Here is a 17,251-nt window from a genome sequence, read left to right on the forward strand (position 1 = left end):
GATGTCAGCTATCTCTTTGCTGGCCGCTAAATCCTACCTACTGTACTCGCTCTCGTGGCCTCGACCCCCAACACACACACACCACCTCGTTGCAGTCCTTCCCAATTTTCGTTTTGTTTGACTAGGCTGTTCATTACTTTGGTGCGTTGTTAACTTAGGAACTACGACAAAGAGACCATTCGGGTTTGTTTTTTTTAATCTTTTACTCGTGATCCAGTTTCAGATTATTAGTAATTCTCTTTCAGTATCAGAATTTCAGATTCCATCCGATGCTTTCTTTTTCCCGAACAACTACCGCCAACTTAATACTTTGCTGCTACGTAAGCAAGAGCCACTCGTTAAATATAATTCTATTTACTGATGACCATATCAAAAACAACGATTATATTATCTTTAAAGAGATACAAACTAAACAATATATTCTTAAATCCAAATTTGGAGCAGATAACAACACAAAAGAGCGATTGGGTGGTTATCACAATTACCCACTAGCAAGTCCAGCTGCACTCGTTCTCCACGCCCTCTCGTAGGCGATCTGTGTTTGAAGCCGCAGTGTTATATACAACTGAATCATTTTCTCTGTAGAGTTTCCACCCTTCCTTAGTGTGCTGGAGAAGCTGAAGCGTTGGTCTCCCTTGCCCTTGTTCCCACCGACCAGACAATGTTTCCCCAGCAGTTCCCGACTTGACTTATATCGCAACCTCCTCTGTTAGGCCTCTCTAGCAGATCAATGTCTTCCTCTTCTGCGAGACATCGCCGGATGATTCTCGCAGTATGGACAGAGCAGTTGTCCTGAAAAAAAAAATGGGTTTCAGTTTATAAGAGAATTAGACTGATATCAAGAGATCGATACATAGATATACAGACATGTATATTGATCTAGGCAGATAGATAGGTAAAATATCTAGACAGAAAGATAAGTAGATTATCTAGGCAGAGATAAGTAGATTATGCTACAAAAGCCATTATATATTTCATTTCACAGAGACTATTGACAATCATTATGTAAATGAAACTCGTTTCATAAACGTCAATACGTAGTCTTCATTATCTGTAACATAATTCTCTCAGAGAAGAGTAAAGCCATAGCTGGATCTGTTGGCACCATCACCTCCTTCAGTATTTCCAGATCTTTTTTAACGGTGAAACGACCAACGATGGCAGACAGATGACTCAAACTAAACATATGTATCCACGCCCACACGTTGACCGTTATGTGGGTGCCTCTGACAACCTCGTACATGCTGTCTTTGTTGTAACGCGCCGCGCTAGTCCCTCGATAATTGTGAATAAGGTGGCGTTGCGCGCTTTCCTTGAGGGAATCTTATGGTAAATACGGCCTTAATTCAGACGTCGTCGGACTGTATGACATGGTAATTGTAGACTGAGTTGTTCTCTGATGAGAACAGTGTTCGTATCTGGTGTATTTATTGTCTGTTGGAGAATCCTTTGGTCGTCTTCGGGTGGAATGTTTCTGGTTCCTCCACTCCTTGAAAGATTGCATAGATCACCATCATTCTACCACCTCCTCTACCACCTATTTACTCTAACCTGGGAACAACTTCCTCATTAAACTCAGACTAGGACAGGATATGTCAGTGGTGTAGACGAAATCTAGTTGAGTTTAACGCTTCCAATAACCAATTTCTGCCCATCTTTCGAAAATTTCTCGCACTTTCTCCTGTCACGGAACTGTAATTTCATCTCATGAACATACCTGATATTGCTGTAAACAATGACCTCATTTAGAAAGCGTCACATTACGGAATTAGCTAAGTGTGCTTCTAAGAAATTTCTTGTCATCCGAACAATTGCTCCATTTATACAAGCGACTGATCCGTCCTTGTGTGGAATACTGCCCTCACATCTGGTATGATTGTAGCTCTGAATCCTTTTTAGACAGACTTCAGTCGAGAGCGGCCCGACTTGTTAACTTTCCCAGGCTAACCTCACAGTTTGACCTACTTGCTCTGCGCCGCAATGCTGGTTTACTTTGCCACCTCTATTGGTATTTGGTTTTTGCTTCTGAGAAGTGGCCACTTGTTTGCTCCCTCTGTTAGGTAGACCACGCAATACTATGAAGCCACTAGCAACTCAAGGGTGGGCCATTTGATGACTACTTTTTTCCCTACACTTCTCTCACGTCTTCAACAATATCGGTGACCTGGCACATTTTAAAAGACAGGGTTTTCACATCCTTCAAAATTCGTGATTACTCTTCCTCGTCTTTTCTTTCTCCCTTTCATTAGCCGCTTTGTATTTCAGTCAAAGCCCGGCCTTGATATGGACTTATGTCAGTGACTGGGGCCTCCAATACGATGCATATATACAGAACGGTTTATTGAATTTAAGCAACCATTCGGCAGGAAATACATAATTAAGGAATTACAGGTATTACAGAACATGGAGGTCATCATGGTAATTAGTTACCTGATTATAACAGAGCCTGTGATCCAGGTGAGGCTGGATATTTCCGCGCTTTGGACAAACACATGAGTGAAGTACATCTACATAATCAGGATGGCTGATATACAAGAAGATTTACAGAGTAAATGATATTGGGTTATCCAGTTATGATTAACTGAACATTAAGTGATAAATGGTTACAGTAATATAATACTGTAGATGACATGCCACATAGTCCATGTCTGTGTGTGTGTGTGTGTGTGTGTGTGTGTGTGAATGAGATGTATGCTTGTGTGTGAGCGTATGTAACTTGAAACCGTGGCTAAAGTGTGTGTGCATCCTTACACCGTATACATATGTAGGTCACATAATTCGAACAAAAATTAAAGTGTTTCTATTAGGAACGGAGATTGTGAAGAAAGTCTTGACGAGTCAGAAGAATAGAATCACTGGTCAATGATTGTCGTAAAAGTTTATGGAGAGGAAGGTGGGAGAGAGCACAGAGGAGAGTTATTGTCAGTCCACATAACTATCATAGAGCGTTATGATAGTCGTGATGGCATAGCCTGAGCATTATAGATTGGGTATGTTTAATATTATGCCTTATGACAGTAATACCAAGGGGTTGAAGTCTAAGATTTTTCCCGAATTTTTGTGCAAGGTGCTTGTTTTGTAAGGTTAGATGAATGACGAGGAGAGGAGGAGTGAGGAATGACATGTTGGTCAGGGTTAGCTGCTGGTGTGAATGGGTGATAAAGAAGGATATCAAAAATGGCGGACGAATAGAATAAGGTCTGTGGGATGATGATGATGGTGATGATGATCTTTAACTACTCAAACAAGAATTTTTCTGCTCGCTGGACTTAAAATACATATAAAATCGAACGCAGTTTAAATATTTGTCAATGGCGCTGTTGACCAAACAAATGAATTGGGAAAGGATATACCAAAACGTCCTGACTTTCGAGCGTGAGTTAGTGCACGAAGCCATCTTTCATCCTCCAGTTTGGTAGGTTGTAGACGGGACTGGCAAAGGAAAGACCTGCTGCCCTGACTTGGAAATGTTGATGTAATGGAATGTCCTACACCATCGTATATCCTTCATGCCAGTAGGATGTAGACGACAGCCGCTGAGGGAAGCGTCTCTGTCTTGACTTACAAGTGCTGAAGTGATGCTCAGGAATACATGAAACCCTCCGTGTTAGGATTGCTGGTCTTAATTTCCCTCTCTTCAGCTGAGTTTGTGTTCTTACCTGTTTTATTCATACAGATCTCCTTCTACGTTCGTTTTCTTTCAGACTACTTTCTTTTTCTCTCCCTTCCCCATTTCTTAAATCACAATCCGCCCTTGATGACGACCTATGTCTATAACCAGAATCTATCAAGAGAATGAAATAGTCGGCACATACGTTGGAGGCAGGTTTACTACGTATAGTGAAGACCACCAGGCGTAGCTAAAGTTGAAGGAGGCACTGCAGCAAACTCCTAAGGCCCTGGAGGTGAGTGTGCCTCCGGGGCTGGAATTTAATCTCTTAGCCTACGATCACCGAATTCCTTCAGCAAGATGACATAATTCCAACAGCGTGATGACCTTAACCCCGGATAGTATTAGATTTAAAGTTCAGGAAGATAACCTTAATATTGCAGGTGTGATGCCCTTTGGGGGACGGTAAGAACCTTCTGAGTGCCTCACTCTTACCTGCTGATAATCATGCATTCGTCCCTTTAGCCCCATAGATAACATGAGGAGGAAGACCGCACTCCTGGAGTGAAACATCTAACGCTTGAGTAACTCGGTCATTGGGCAATGTTACCCATGTGAAAGCCATCACATAACACCATCTGTCCATCAATATAACATGAGCAACGTCACAGAGCTCTTGAGTGTGATAACAGTAAGAAATGAGTGAAGTAAGAAAACATCATAAATGTAATGAAAGAAGACTTTGAGTGCAACAACAGAATGATACAGAAGTAGTAACAGAACCTACAGAGTGTGGTAGCAGAGTGTATTGAGGATTGTAACAGAACACTAAGAGTGAAGCAACAGAATTACCTGGCTTAGTAACAGAACCCGAGGAGTACAGTAACGTAATACAAACAGTATATAAAACAAGACATCATGAGCACAGTAGAAAGACCTCTCTAGCGTAGCACCAGTACACATGTGAGGTAACAGGACACCATGAGAGCAGTAACAAAACCGGGGATTGCCTAATACTAGAACATTGTATATCTGACAACAGACATACATGTGAAAAAAATAGAAATTAAAGAACTCCATGAGTGTCCTGACAGAATACTATAGGAGCAATAACAGAGCACAAACGTGTTGTAACAACACCGTGGGTATAATAACAAAGCAGTGTAACACTGTATCATCTTTTGCTCCATGGTATGGACAGGAGTCCTCAACAATATAGCCGAGCTTGTAGCAAAAATCGAGTCAGTGTAATATACGAGCTGGAACAGAAGACCTTCAGTGCAGAATAGAGCACTAAGAGAGTTGTAACTGAACGGCATTACTGATTCGACAAAGTACCGTGATTACAGTTTGATAATGCCATACAGCACCATTTTCAGAGTACCAGAACACCATGATTGTAGTAGCAGAACACCATGAGTGTAGCAACAGAACATCAGTGTAGTAAAGAACCATAATTGTAAGTAGCAGGTCACCATGAGTGTAGAGGCAGAATGCCATAAATGTAGCAGGAACACACCATGTATGTCATAAGTGAACATCATGAGTGTAGTAACAGAAAAACAATGAATGTAAGACCAAAACTATATGCAGATCTGGTTACCGATGGAAACTCCTCGTCAAGTTATTTCGACATGTTGCAATATAAGACAGATGCGTTGTTGTTTTACCTGCAATATCTGATGGGTTCGATATTGTTTTAGTGTGATATCTGATGGGTGCGTTGCTGTTTTAGCTGCGATGTCTGATGGGTGCGTTGCTGTTTTAGCTGCGATGTCTGATGGGTGCGTTGCTGTTCTAGCTGCGATGTCTGATTGGTAAGTTGCTGTTTTAGCTCGGTATGTGGTGGGTGGCACTGCTGTTTTAGCTGCGGTATGTGGTGGGTGCACTGCTGTTTTAGCTGCGGTATGTGGTGGGTGCACTGCTGTTTTAGCTGCGGTATGCGATGGGTGCACTGCTATTTTAGCCGCGGTATGTGGTGGGTGCACTGCTGTTTTAGCTGCGGTATGTGGTGGGTGCACTGCTGTTTTAGCTGCGGTATGTGGTGGGTGCACTGCTGTTTTAGCTGCGGTATGTGGTGGGTGCACTGCTGTTTTAGCTGCGGTATGCGATGGGTGCACTGCTATTTTAGCTGCGGTATGTGGTGGGTGCACTGCTGTTTTAGCTGCGGTATGTGGTGGGTGCACTGCTGTTTTAGCTGCGGTATGTGGTGGGTGCACTGCTGTTTTAGCTGCGGTATGTGGTGGGTGCACTGCTGTTTTAGCTGCGGTATGTGGTGGGTGCACCGCTGTTTTAGCTGCCGGCTCTCAGTAGTTCAAGTGGGCCATTCAGAAGTTAACACATAGTACGCAAGGAAGGTGTGACTGTACCGAATCTCTAATGTTACTGAAATTCCTTTCAACTTTGTATACTAAAACCAGAAAGCTAAGTGCAGCTCTTTTAGTGAACTTTTGTGACACCTATGTGAACCTCGTCAAATTTAGAACGATTCTCTGCGGGTAACAAGTTTGTTACAATTCACACAGCTTATGCTGAGAGTTAAGAACTCACTACAAAACGCCATTATTTTAGTAACAGAACTCCATGTGTGCAGAGGGAGAAAACTGTGAGGGTAATAGCAAACTAACGTAAAGGTAATAGAAAAACAGAAAATCCTGAGTGTAGTTATAGATACAGGGAACATGATTAAAAAGGACCCTTTCTAGAGTAACAAAACCCATTCATGTAACAGGAGTATCTCTCTAAGTATGGGACTCATTCCACACAGGGAGCCAGGGGTTCGAGGAAGACCGTAGACTGTCAACAAGCACAATACTTGTCTTGATAATGGCGTCACAAGAAATACAGTATCATTCAGCCACGAGAAAAAAAAAAATTGTGGTAGTTTATAGAGAAGTTCTTGTTTTTTTTTTTATGTTTATTTAATGTTCACCATAGCTAACGACGCCCTTAGCAAGAGCAGAGAATTCTCTACAGCAATATACACATTCATTCCTTCGGATGATATGAAGTGGTCCAGCTTACATTCTTGCAACATTAATCTAATAGATGAATGTTGTTACAACATTATTCGGAACAAGAATAGTTTACTGATATACATAAGTCCTTAGTAGACAGTATGAAGAGCATATTGAAACTTAATCACTTGATTAAGTTACCCAGTTTAGCAACATCACGGTTGGCGAATAAAACTGAAACAAGATAATCTCACCAAAGGCTGGGTCGCAGTGCGATATATCATTCGTCTGTGTGTGACAGCAACTCCTTAATAAGATTACTTGTCCAGGCCAGCATGGTCTTCGCAACCAAATATGAATACATGTATTTTGCAGCAACAGCATTATTGAATATGTGGGGGCTGTACGTTGTAGCCTTCCCACTGCAGTTCCTTCTTCGTCGCTGAGAGTTATGCCACAATATTACCTGTAAAGATAACCAAGGAACAAGAGCACCAATGTATAGTTATCTAAGCTGATTCTCGCTGTGCTATGTAGGCCATCGACAGATTAACTGACCTCCAAGACTGACTTGTATTGATGGGGTCACGACACCAGAAGATATCTCTATATGAGGTCCATCTAACTGAGAAATGGAAATGTTTCAAACTCTCAGGCGCGACATAAGAGAAGTGCAGAAGGGAAACAGAGTTGATCGAGTTGATCTTGTACGCTGACTTTCACGGACAGCAGAAGCTGCTGTTGATTTACACTCTCTAATCCAACTATGTAAGACGAAAGATGGTGGATTGGGATCCAATTCTTGACATATCTTGATGCTTTATGTTCCAAGGAGGAGGCGGAAGGATGGAATGAAAGATGCTTTGAAGGCTTGGGAACTGAACATGCTAGAAGGAGCGAAATGTGCAAGGGATCATGAAAGTCTGAGCGATGTAGTCTTAGCAGTGGGCTGACCTAGGGGTTATGAAGGGGTTGGAGGGAACCAAGGAAAGGTCTGCGTGGTAAGGGTTCTGTTTTCGGAAAATTATACACGGCAACTAGAGAAGGGGTGTGAGGAAATGGGGCCATTTTTCGTCTGTTTCTAGCTACCTTGCTAGCGCAGTGTATAGCGAGCATGCATGAAAGAAAGAAAAGAAAGATGATTTTTTTTTTTATCTACCAAACATTCGCTGAAGGGACAAGAATTGATGTCATCTCTTTGATGTAATCTCTTTGATGTCATCTCTTCATCCACTGATGCCATTGTTAATCATGCTGTCCCGTCCACTGATGGCTCAGGCAAGGATGCCACCACCTAATCTTCTAATGGTTCCGTTAATGTTGTCACAGCCACTGAAGACAGGTGTTAATACCACTGCCTCGTCTACTGATCTCATTACGATCACTTACAGTATGGATGATAATATCATGAGCCTAATGTAGATGCGGAAATCTGAGACTGTAAGGGACACATTATAAAGCCTGGTCGTACACGTCTATGTTGGTTGTTTTCGTTTGTCACTTAAGAATTCATTGTCTCGCTTCTCAGGTCCACTCTGCGTCGTGGAGCACCTTAAACAACGAAATGTCGCTTGCGTCGGATTTATAACAGAGACGCATCGTGCCGAACTTATGCCGTTATTCGTAGTTTGTCTGTGTGACTTAAGGTGCCACCTCGTCTTTCTAAACATTAAACATGATACTGTCAAATATCCTTTTTTTCATATTATACGTCAGTAATATCACATACGTTTAGATATTTACCACCTAACCTATGGATGAAATTCACGAATGAATAGCGAGAAATGGCAACCCTTCCAACACTACCATCGCTACAAAGACCACAATATAATCCTAACAGCACCATCAACATCCTGAGACGTTTATGTGAGCTCAGCACATTACGTCTGTGGGCGCTGGCCTTTAGTCTCATTACTATGACCCGCTTGTAGATTACGCCTCCGAAATCACCTAGACAGATGTCGAGAGAGTCAGTGAGTGGTGTTGCTTCTATCACAATGTTGCCATACTCACCCGAGATATATGACAACATCTTCGAGAATTCACAGTGAAAGTAACGACTTAACGAGTTTCTAAACTCTACAGGCAAAGACATACTGTGGCAAAATTACCTCTTAGACCGACGTAAGTGTTGATATAGATGTGGGATCAGGGCCCAAGAAGACTCGGGAGGGATGGGGTGGATAAGTGGGGTGGAGGTAAAGGCCCAAAGTGGAGGAGAAGACTGACTCAAGAGCATGGGCTAAGGGGTAACCGCACACTCCCCATAAGTAGTGGGAAGATTAAAGTTCACGGAAGGGAGGTGAAGTGAAAGGCATGGTAATGGCTCCGTATTGAGGAAGGTCTATCCTGGCTTTGAGTAGGCTTACCAGGATTCAGATCATGTTTGTGTGTGTGTGTGTGTGTGTGTGTGTATCGAGGGAGAGCCCGTTTTCTGATAAGAGACTGAGGGAATTCTAATGCTCACATAGGGCTTTTGTCAAATGATTTACTGGCCCGGCTCGAAAGTCTCTGTTGGTACACTGAGACTACTGATGAATGTGTGTGTGTGTAGGGGTGGGAGTTAGATGTTTAGCTGAGCTGCGGTGAGCACGTTTTACCCATACATTTCAACGAAGTGCAGGACTGAAGTGTAAATATTAAATTTGATGTGAAGGCTTATGGCAGCAGACGTCAACAAGGTGTATTTGCAGATTTCAGATGTAATACAAAAATTTAAGTTACAGAATCAGCTCTCTCGGGAAATTGGAGTCAAAGCTTTTAGCTTCGAATGGAAACCCAGCTGTAAACCATCGCTGCAAATGAATGTTTGGACTGAAAGTTTTCGTAGTGACTGGAGGGCTCTTGTTACACTTCTATCTTTCATTGGAAGGTTTAGTTACATATTACTTGTATGTAAATTAAACGAAGCTGTTACATCAGGAAACTGGAGAAAGTTTTTACTGTGAGTGATAGCGACAGATTTTAAGACACAAATCAAGCTGGCCCAGAACCCCTCAAAATGAAGTTAAAAAAAAAAAAGATCACTGATTCGTCTATCTAGTCGGGAGTGATGCTAATACCGTGTGATGGTGATCGACAGCTTCACCACAATATTTCCTGGTGGAAGCCACTGACAGCCACACTGCGGGTTAAGGCAGTGGGGCTGACGAAGAGCTCAGCTCACATCCCGGAGTGATCCAGGAAAGGTGCTCTTCTGGTTGACATATCGATAATTTATCCTCGATCTCGCTGTTTGGAAGATAGTAAAAGAGAATCTTCCTCCTCCAGAAATTCGGCATCGATGATATACCATATCATGTTGATATGGTGATGTGGTTGGTATATGTATTTCCTTCAGAGCTTTGACTTTAGTTTTATATACGATACATGATAAATATATCAAAGAAATTTCTACATATTTCCATACTTCCTCCGAAATATAACGAACGTAACGTTGTAGATCGGAATACAGTTATATTTATAGTGACAGATCAGTCTGTGGATGGAACTGTCTTTCGAAGTCAAGAGATAAGAATAACAAACTCCAGTTTTAGTCAGCATTTAGCCAGCGAGATTGGACAGAGTTTGCTACATCCTCCAAGCCTTTTCATTTTCAAAATTGATCCATAGATTCTCATGTAGGTGTAGAGTCGCCACAAAGACGTTACACGTATCGCGGATGGTATACTCTGTGTAGATACATATCATCTGCACAAGTAATCACTAATTGCATTCGAGTCATTTCACAAGCGGACAGTGGTAAGGATGGAAGGCTGTAACTGACCAGGCCAAGAACAGGCCACCTTACGTTCTCCACCATCGACTGTTGTATACCATGTGCGTGACTGATTATATTGTGTCAAGATAACAGCGGATGAGACTTACAGCTGAAAAGATAACAGCGGATGAGACTTACAGCTGAAAAGATAACAGCGGATGAGACTTACAACTGAAAAGATAACAGCGGATGAGACTTACAACTGAAAAGATAACAGCGGATGAGACTTACAACTGAAAAGATAACAGCGGATGAGACTTACAACTGAAAAGATAACAGCGGATGAGACTTACAACTGAAAAGATAACAGCGGATGAGACTTACAACTGAAAAGATAACAGCGGATGAGACTTACAACTGAAAAGATAACAGCGGATGAGACTTACAACTGAAAAGATAACAGCGGATGAGACTTACAACTGAAAAGATAACAGCGGATGAGACTTACAGCTGAAAAGATAACAGCGGATGAGACTTACAACTGAAAAGATAACAGCGGATGAGACTTACAACTGAAAAGATAACAGCGGATGAGACTTACAACTGAAAAGATAGCAGCGGATGAGACTTACAACTGAAAAGATAACAGCGGATGAGACTTACAGCTGAAAAGATAACAGCGGATGAGACTTACAGCTGAAAAGATAACAGCGGATGAGACTTACAGCTGAAAAGATAACAGCGGATGAGACTTACAGCTGAAAAGATAACAGCGGATGAGACTTACAACTGAAAAGATAACAGCGGATGAGACTAACAGCTGAAAAGATAACAGCGGATGAGACTTACAGCTGAAAAGATAACAGCGGGTGAGATGTACAGATGCAGTAAGAGAAATGCGTAGAACAACAGGTATTTCACTTCAGGGATACTAAAGCATTTTGGTCATATGTGATGGTGAAGGCGGGAGTGAGGATGGCGTTGCTCGTCTTAATCCTTAATCCAGTGTTTAGAATGACATATTAAGAAGTGTTTATGTCTCTGTGGGAGACCATATATACTTCAGTACACCGGGGATGGGTTGAGGATGGGCAAGCGTGACTTGAAAAATGGTAATGTTCTTGACCCACTCCATGGAAATGAAATTGGAGTGAAAGACAACAAATACCGAGAGAGAGAGAGAGAGAGAGAGAGAGAGAGAGAGAGAGAGAGAGAGAGAGAGAGAGAGAGAGAGAGAGAGAGATTTCGAAGATGCTACCCTAGTTTGATCTTGAAATTATCTTCAGATTCTTCAGAATTTTCTTGTACATGAATTTTCTTTATCAAATTCTATAATTCTGACTAGTTACAGAACCAAACACCTCTAAACTGAGGGTATCTGCGTTAGAAAGTAAATGTACTGAAGCAACAGAACTTGAAGTCAGTGCATAGAGAAATATTTCATCAGTTATTGTTGTACTGTAAGTTTATACTTTCTATTTATCTAGACATTCTTGCAATCTTATTTCCGTCTGATAACTCAGAATTAAAGCAACTGCAGTAAATATATATATATATATATATATATATATATATATATATATATATGTATGTATATATATATATATATATATATATATATATATATATATATATATATATATATATATCATCCCTGGGGATAGGGGAGAAAGAATACTTCCCACGTATTCCCTGCGTGTCGTAGAAGGCGACTAAAAGGGGAGGGAGCGGGTGGCTGGAAATCCTCCCCTCTCGTTTTTTTCAATTTTCCAAAAGAAGGAACAGAGAAGGGGGCCAGGTGAGGATGTTACCTCAAAGGCCCATTCCTCTGTTCTTAACGCTACCTCGCTGACGTGGGAAATGGCGAATAGTACGAAAGAAAAGAAATATATATATATATATATATATATATATATATATATATATATATATATATATATATATATATATATATTTTTTTTTTTTTTTTTTATACTTTGTCGCTGTCTCCCGCGTTTGCGAGGTAGCGCAAGGAAACAGACGAAAGAAATGGCCCAACCCTCCCCATACACATGTACATACACACGTCCACACACGCAAATATACATACCTACACAGCTTTCCATGGTTTACCCCGGACGCTTCACATGCCTTGATTCAATCCACTGACAGCACGTCAACCCCTGTATACCACATCGCTCCAATTCACTCTATTCCTTGCCCTCCTTTCACCCTCCTGCATGTTCAGGCCCCGATCACACAAAATCCTTTTCACTCCATCTTTCCACCTCCAATTTGGTCTCCCTCTTCTCCTCGTTCCCTCCACCTCCGACACATATATCCTCTTGGTCAATCTTTCCTCACTCATTCTCTCCATGTGCCCAAACCATTTCAAAACACCCTCTTCTGCTCTCTCAACCACGCTCTTTTTATTTCCACACATCTCTCTTACCCTTACGTTACTTACTCGATCAAACCACCTCACACCACACATTGTCCTCAAACATCTCATTTCCAGCACATCCATCCTCCTGCGCACAACTCTATCCATAGCCCACGCCTCGCAACCATACAACATTGTTGGAACCACTATTCCTTCAAACATACCCATTTTTGCTTTCCGGGATAATGTTCTCGACTTCCACACATTTTTCAAGGCTCCCAAAATTTTCGCCCCCTCCCCCACCCTATGATCCACTTCCGCTTCCATGGTTCCATATATATATATATATTCACACTCATTATAAGCTTGTCATGACTTATACTTCGTTTTACTAAGAAATGATAATCTAGCTTTAACACATATGTAACTGTATACCACACCACTGATCTACGACACTGCTAGTTATGTCAGAATAAGCAGATTATCTGTGTGGGTAGTATAGCCTATCCTGACTCCACAGGAGCTGCTCTTTACGCCATCTTCAGCCTCATCTCCATACATAGGACCGTTTGGATCTAATTAAGAGAAGACGTACAAGAGCCGCCCATACACTCGTATCCAATTAATTGTGTGCTGATTCACGTGTCGTCTATAAATGGGCTTCTGTGCATATTACTGTGCAACCGGGAGTGACGAAGTTATGAGCTGGTGAAGTACAGGAATGGTGTGTTGCTGCTGGAACACGGGAAATGGGGGTGTTGTCAGGACACAAAAACCGTGTATATGTGGGGAATGGAAACTGGCTTGATAGCCGGATAAAGGCAGTGATACGTTTCAGAAGCACAGGATATGGTGAGCTTTGGTACAGAGGAAGTGGTGTGTTGTTTGACCATGGGACAAAACGCGTTTCTTGAAAAACAACAAAAATCAAAAAAATATGAACAGCCACTGTGTTCTATGTGTATCCAATGTTGCCTGTTTGGTTTCTCCTTCAGGACCAACTGAAGATTTCAGCACTGATGCCAAGTCTGGAGATGTCATTGCTTTCGTGAGCAAGAACGTCTTTAAATGACTATTCAGGTTAGCACTGTGAAGATATCTATTAATGCAATGAATGGATACTACAGACGACCTCATTGAGGAAGCAATACTTAGCAGCGACAAAAATTGAACCGAAGCTCACCTCCATGATAGTGTGATAGCAATGAGACACGAGCTATACAAATTAAGTCTCACTGCGACCTTACTGTACCCAGTCTCTCAGAATCATGGACTAAACATCTTAAGTTTATCCTTTTCAATGTCTAGGTTGTGTTGCTACTGTCCCTAGTGTAGTCATATCGATTTCCGATCAAACTTACATCTATCTTTTGATGTTAGCTGAGGCCCTAATCAAGGTCATCCCATTAACGCTATATATCTGTCTATCTATCTATCTATCTACCTATCTATCTATATATATGTAGATATGATGATCACACTTGTCCGTGATGATAGTATGAAGGTGAAATCGCGCTTCAGTCGGAGTTCATACAATTTTATTTAACCCGTAATTTTTCTATACATGTGGCACGATATGTTTCGCGGAGACAATTCTCCTCGTCAGGTGCCAGTACTTAACAAAGTTATTTAAATCCCAACATCACACCGTACAACACCAATCTCTTTAGGTCAAACACTGTCTGATGTCTGGTCGTAACCCTTGTAAGGGGAAATGATGAAGGAGGGTCAGGTGGCGGGGGTTGACCTGGGTAGTTGGATGTGCCGCGAACAACTTTATGTTTTCGTGTTTTGTCAATTCTCTCATAATGATTTGGCTAATGCTAGGATGGGCTTTCAAATTGCCTGGGGACAAATTAAAGAAGCTCTTAGTATTAGCAATTAAGTCAGATTCAATGACGTTACGTGTGGCATAATTAGCAGAGGTGCATGAAATAACGGTATTATGTTCATTGCAATGTCTGGCGATCGCATTTTTGTGGTCATCCCTCCGTACTGACTGTAGATGCCAATAACTCCTCTCCGTTACAGTCTTACCGTCTGGCCTACGCGAATTTGCATGATTTGGCCTATCATATACTAAAGTCTTGCTGATGGTGACGAATAAGGATAAGTCTAAAAGTCTACTGTTGCCCTATTCTCCCAACTTAGCTAAACATGCTCTGAAAAACAGTTCTTGTAATGTTGCTTTCCAGTACAATAACACCAGTGCTGTTAGGGATGATTTCATACTATCTCTTGGTTTGGTCGTATATGTGAACAGGGCTGGATTTTTTTCTATTCATTCTTCTGTCACTATCGTATATGGAGGTGAAGGGAAAAGAGAAAAAGGGATGAAAGAGGTGTAAGGGAAAGAAGGAGAAAGGACTGAGGAAGAAGGATTAGAGCAGAGTAGTAGGGCAGGCTGGACAGAAGGGAGGGAGGAGTGAGGGAAGGGACAGTGTGATGGGAAAGGTTGAGAATACGCTAACAGAATGATGTGCCGGAAGAACGAGAGAGGAACTGAGGAAAAATAGGAGGTGAAAGTGTTTGAGGATGAATTCGATTCCTTGGGTGAAAAAAAGAAAAATGTTTGCTTGGTTTTCTAACCTTTTTCTACAGAACCTCACTCAGTTTTGGACCAACCCTTTGCAAAAATATCGTAAAATGTGTTGAAGTATTGTTCTTTAAGCCTCAAAGGAAACTTGTATATTTCTTTGGCTCGGATGGTAAGAAAAACCAGTCATTAAACTTCCTAAATCCACTTTGTCAAGTCTTAGCTTGATGTTCATTTGTGTCAGATATGGAGACAAGCAGACATTTGAAATTCATAGCACTTTAATCCAAGTATGATTATTAATATGTCTAGTGATAGTGTTCATGGAATGTCCTCCTGCTTTAGATGATGAAGAAGAACTGGATAATGCTTGTGTTAATTCTTAGGTTTAACGTTAACTCTCTTAGTCTATGTACTGTTTTCAAATAGTCATTCATGTCCAAGTGGTGAGATATCAGTTTCTATACTAATAAGGTCTGTACCACTGATATTAAAAGAAAATCTAACTAATCCCACTTTAAGCATATATACACGAACATACAAAATAACGTTTCACAACAATTTTCTTTTTTGTATATTGATATATTGACATTTGTTTAGAGACAATACCTCAGAATCTTCATTACAGCGAAGATATCTTAGATATTCATTACAGCGAAGATATCTTAGATATTCATTACAGCGAAGATGTCTTAGATATTCATTACAGCGAAGATATCTTAGATATTCATTACAGCGAAGATATCTTAGATATTCATTACAGCGAAGATATCTTAGATATTCATTACAGCGAAGATATCTTAGATATTCATTACAGCGAAGATATCTTAGATATTCATTACAGCGAAGATATCTTAGATATTCATTACAGCGAAGATGTCTTAGATATTCATTACAGCGAAGATGTCTTAGATATTCATTACAGCGAAGATATCTTAGATATTCATTACAACGAAGATATCTTAGATATTCATTACAGCGAAGATATCTTAGATATTCATTACAACGAAGATATCTTAGATATTCATTACAGCGAAGATGTCTTAGATATTCATTAGATTGAGATTGGTCATTCCTGAGTGGACGTTCAAGATATTTGAGCTGATAGGATCTTCAGTATCTCTCATACAGGCTACAGCAGCATGCACGAGCTACAACACTCCTCAGAGGCACAACCAATACATCTTAAAAGCAATTCCGTCGTGTCACTATTCAAACTCCTTAAAGTCTCATAATTCCTGCATCATTATTTCCGCAATAAGAGTTATAATCCAAATCGCTACTGGGTCTCCAGTAATCTTTAAACCATTATCTTGCGCTCATATCTTTGTTTTTCCTTTTCATCATGAAAAATATCTACCTAGTTTTACCTTTCACTTACTTAGTAACTCACCAGTTAACTATCTGGGGGTAGTACCTTTCACTTACTTAATCAGTAACTCACCAGTTAACTATCTGGGGGTAGTACCTTTCACTTTCTTAATCAGTAACTCACCAGTTAACTATCTGGGGGTAGTACCTGTCACTTTCTTAATCAGTAACTCGTCAGTTAACTATCTGGGGGTAGTACCTGTCACTTACTTAATCAGTAACTCGCTATTTAACTGTCTGGGGGTAATACCTTTCACTTTCTTAATCAGTAACTCGCCAGTTAACTATCTGGGGGTAGTACCTGTCACTTTCTTAATCAGTAACTCGTCAGTTAACTATCTGGGAGGTAGTACCTTTCACTTTCTTAATCAGTAACTCGTCAGTTAACACTCTGGGAGGTAGTACCTTTCACTTTCTTAATCAGTAACTCGTCAGTTAACACTCTGGGAGGTAGTACCTTTCACTTTCTTAATCAGTAACTCGCCAGTTAACTATCTAAGGGTAGTCCCTCCACATCGGTCCAGCTCGGCAGCTATGACCGACAGGGTCGTCGGCTTTAACTGTGTGTGACGCAGCTCAGGGACCTTTTGCCCTACCCTCGAACAAAACATGTAGTATTGTTCTGGGTCATTATAATCGGTTTACCTAATGGAATCATTTCCATACGTTATATCATTATGAGTCCCGCGCGATACTTATAGAATGATGTAAAGGT

This window comes from Panulirus ornatus, chromosome 1, assembly GCF_036320965.1.
Source record: "Panulirus ornatus isolate Po-2019 chromosome 1, ASM3632096v1, whole genome shotgun sequence".
In the NCBI taxonomy this organism is placed as follows: Eukaryota; Metazoa; Arthropoda; class Malacostraca; order Decapoda; family Palinuridae; genus Panulirus; species Panulirus ornatus.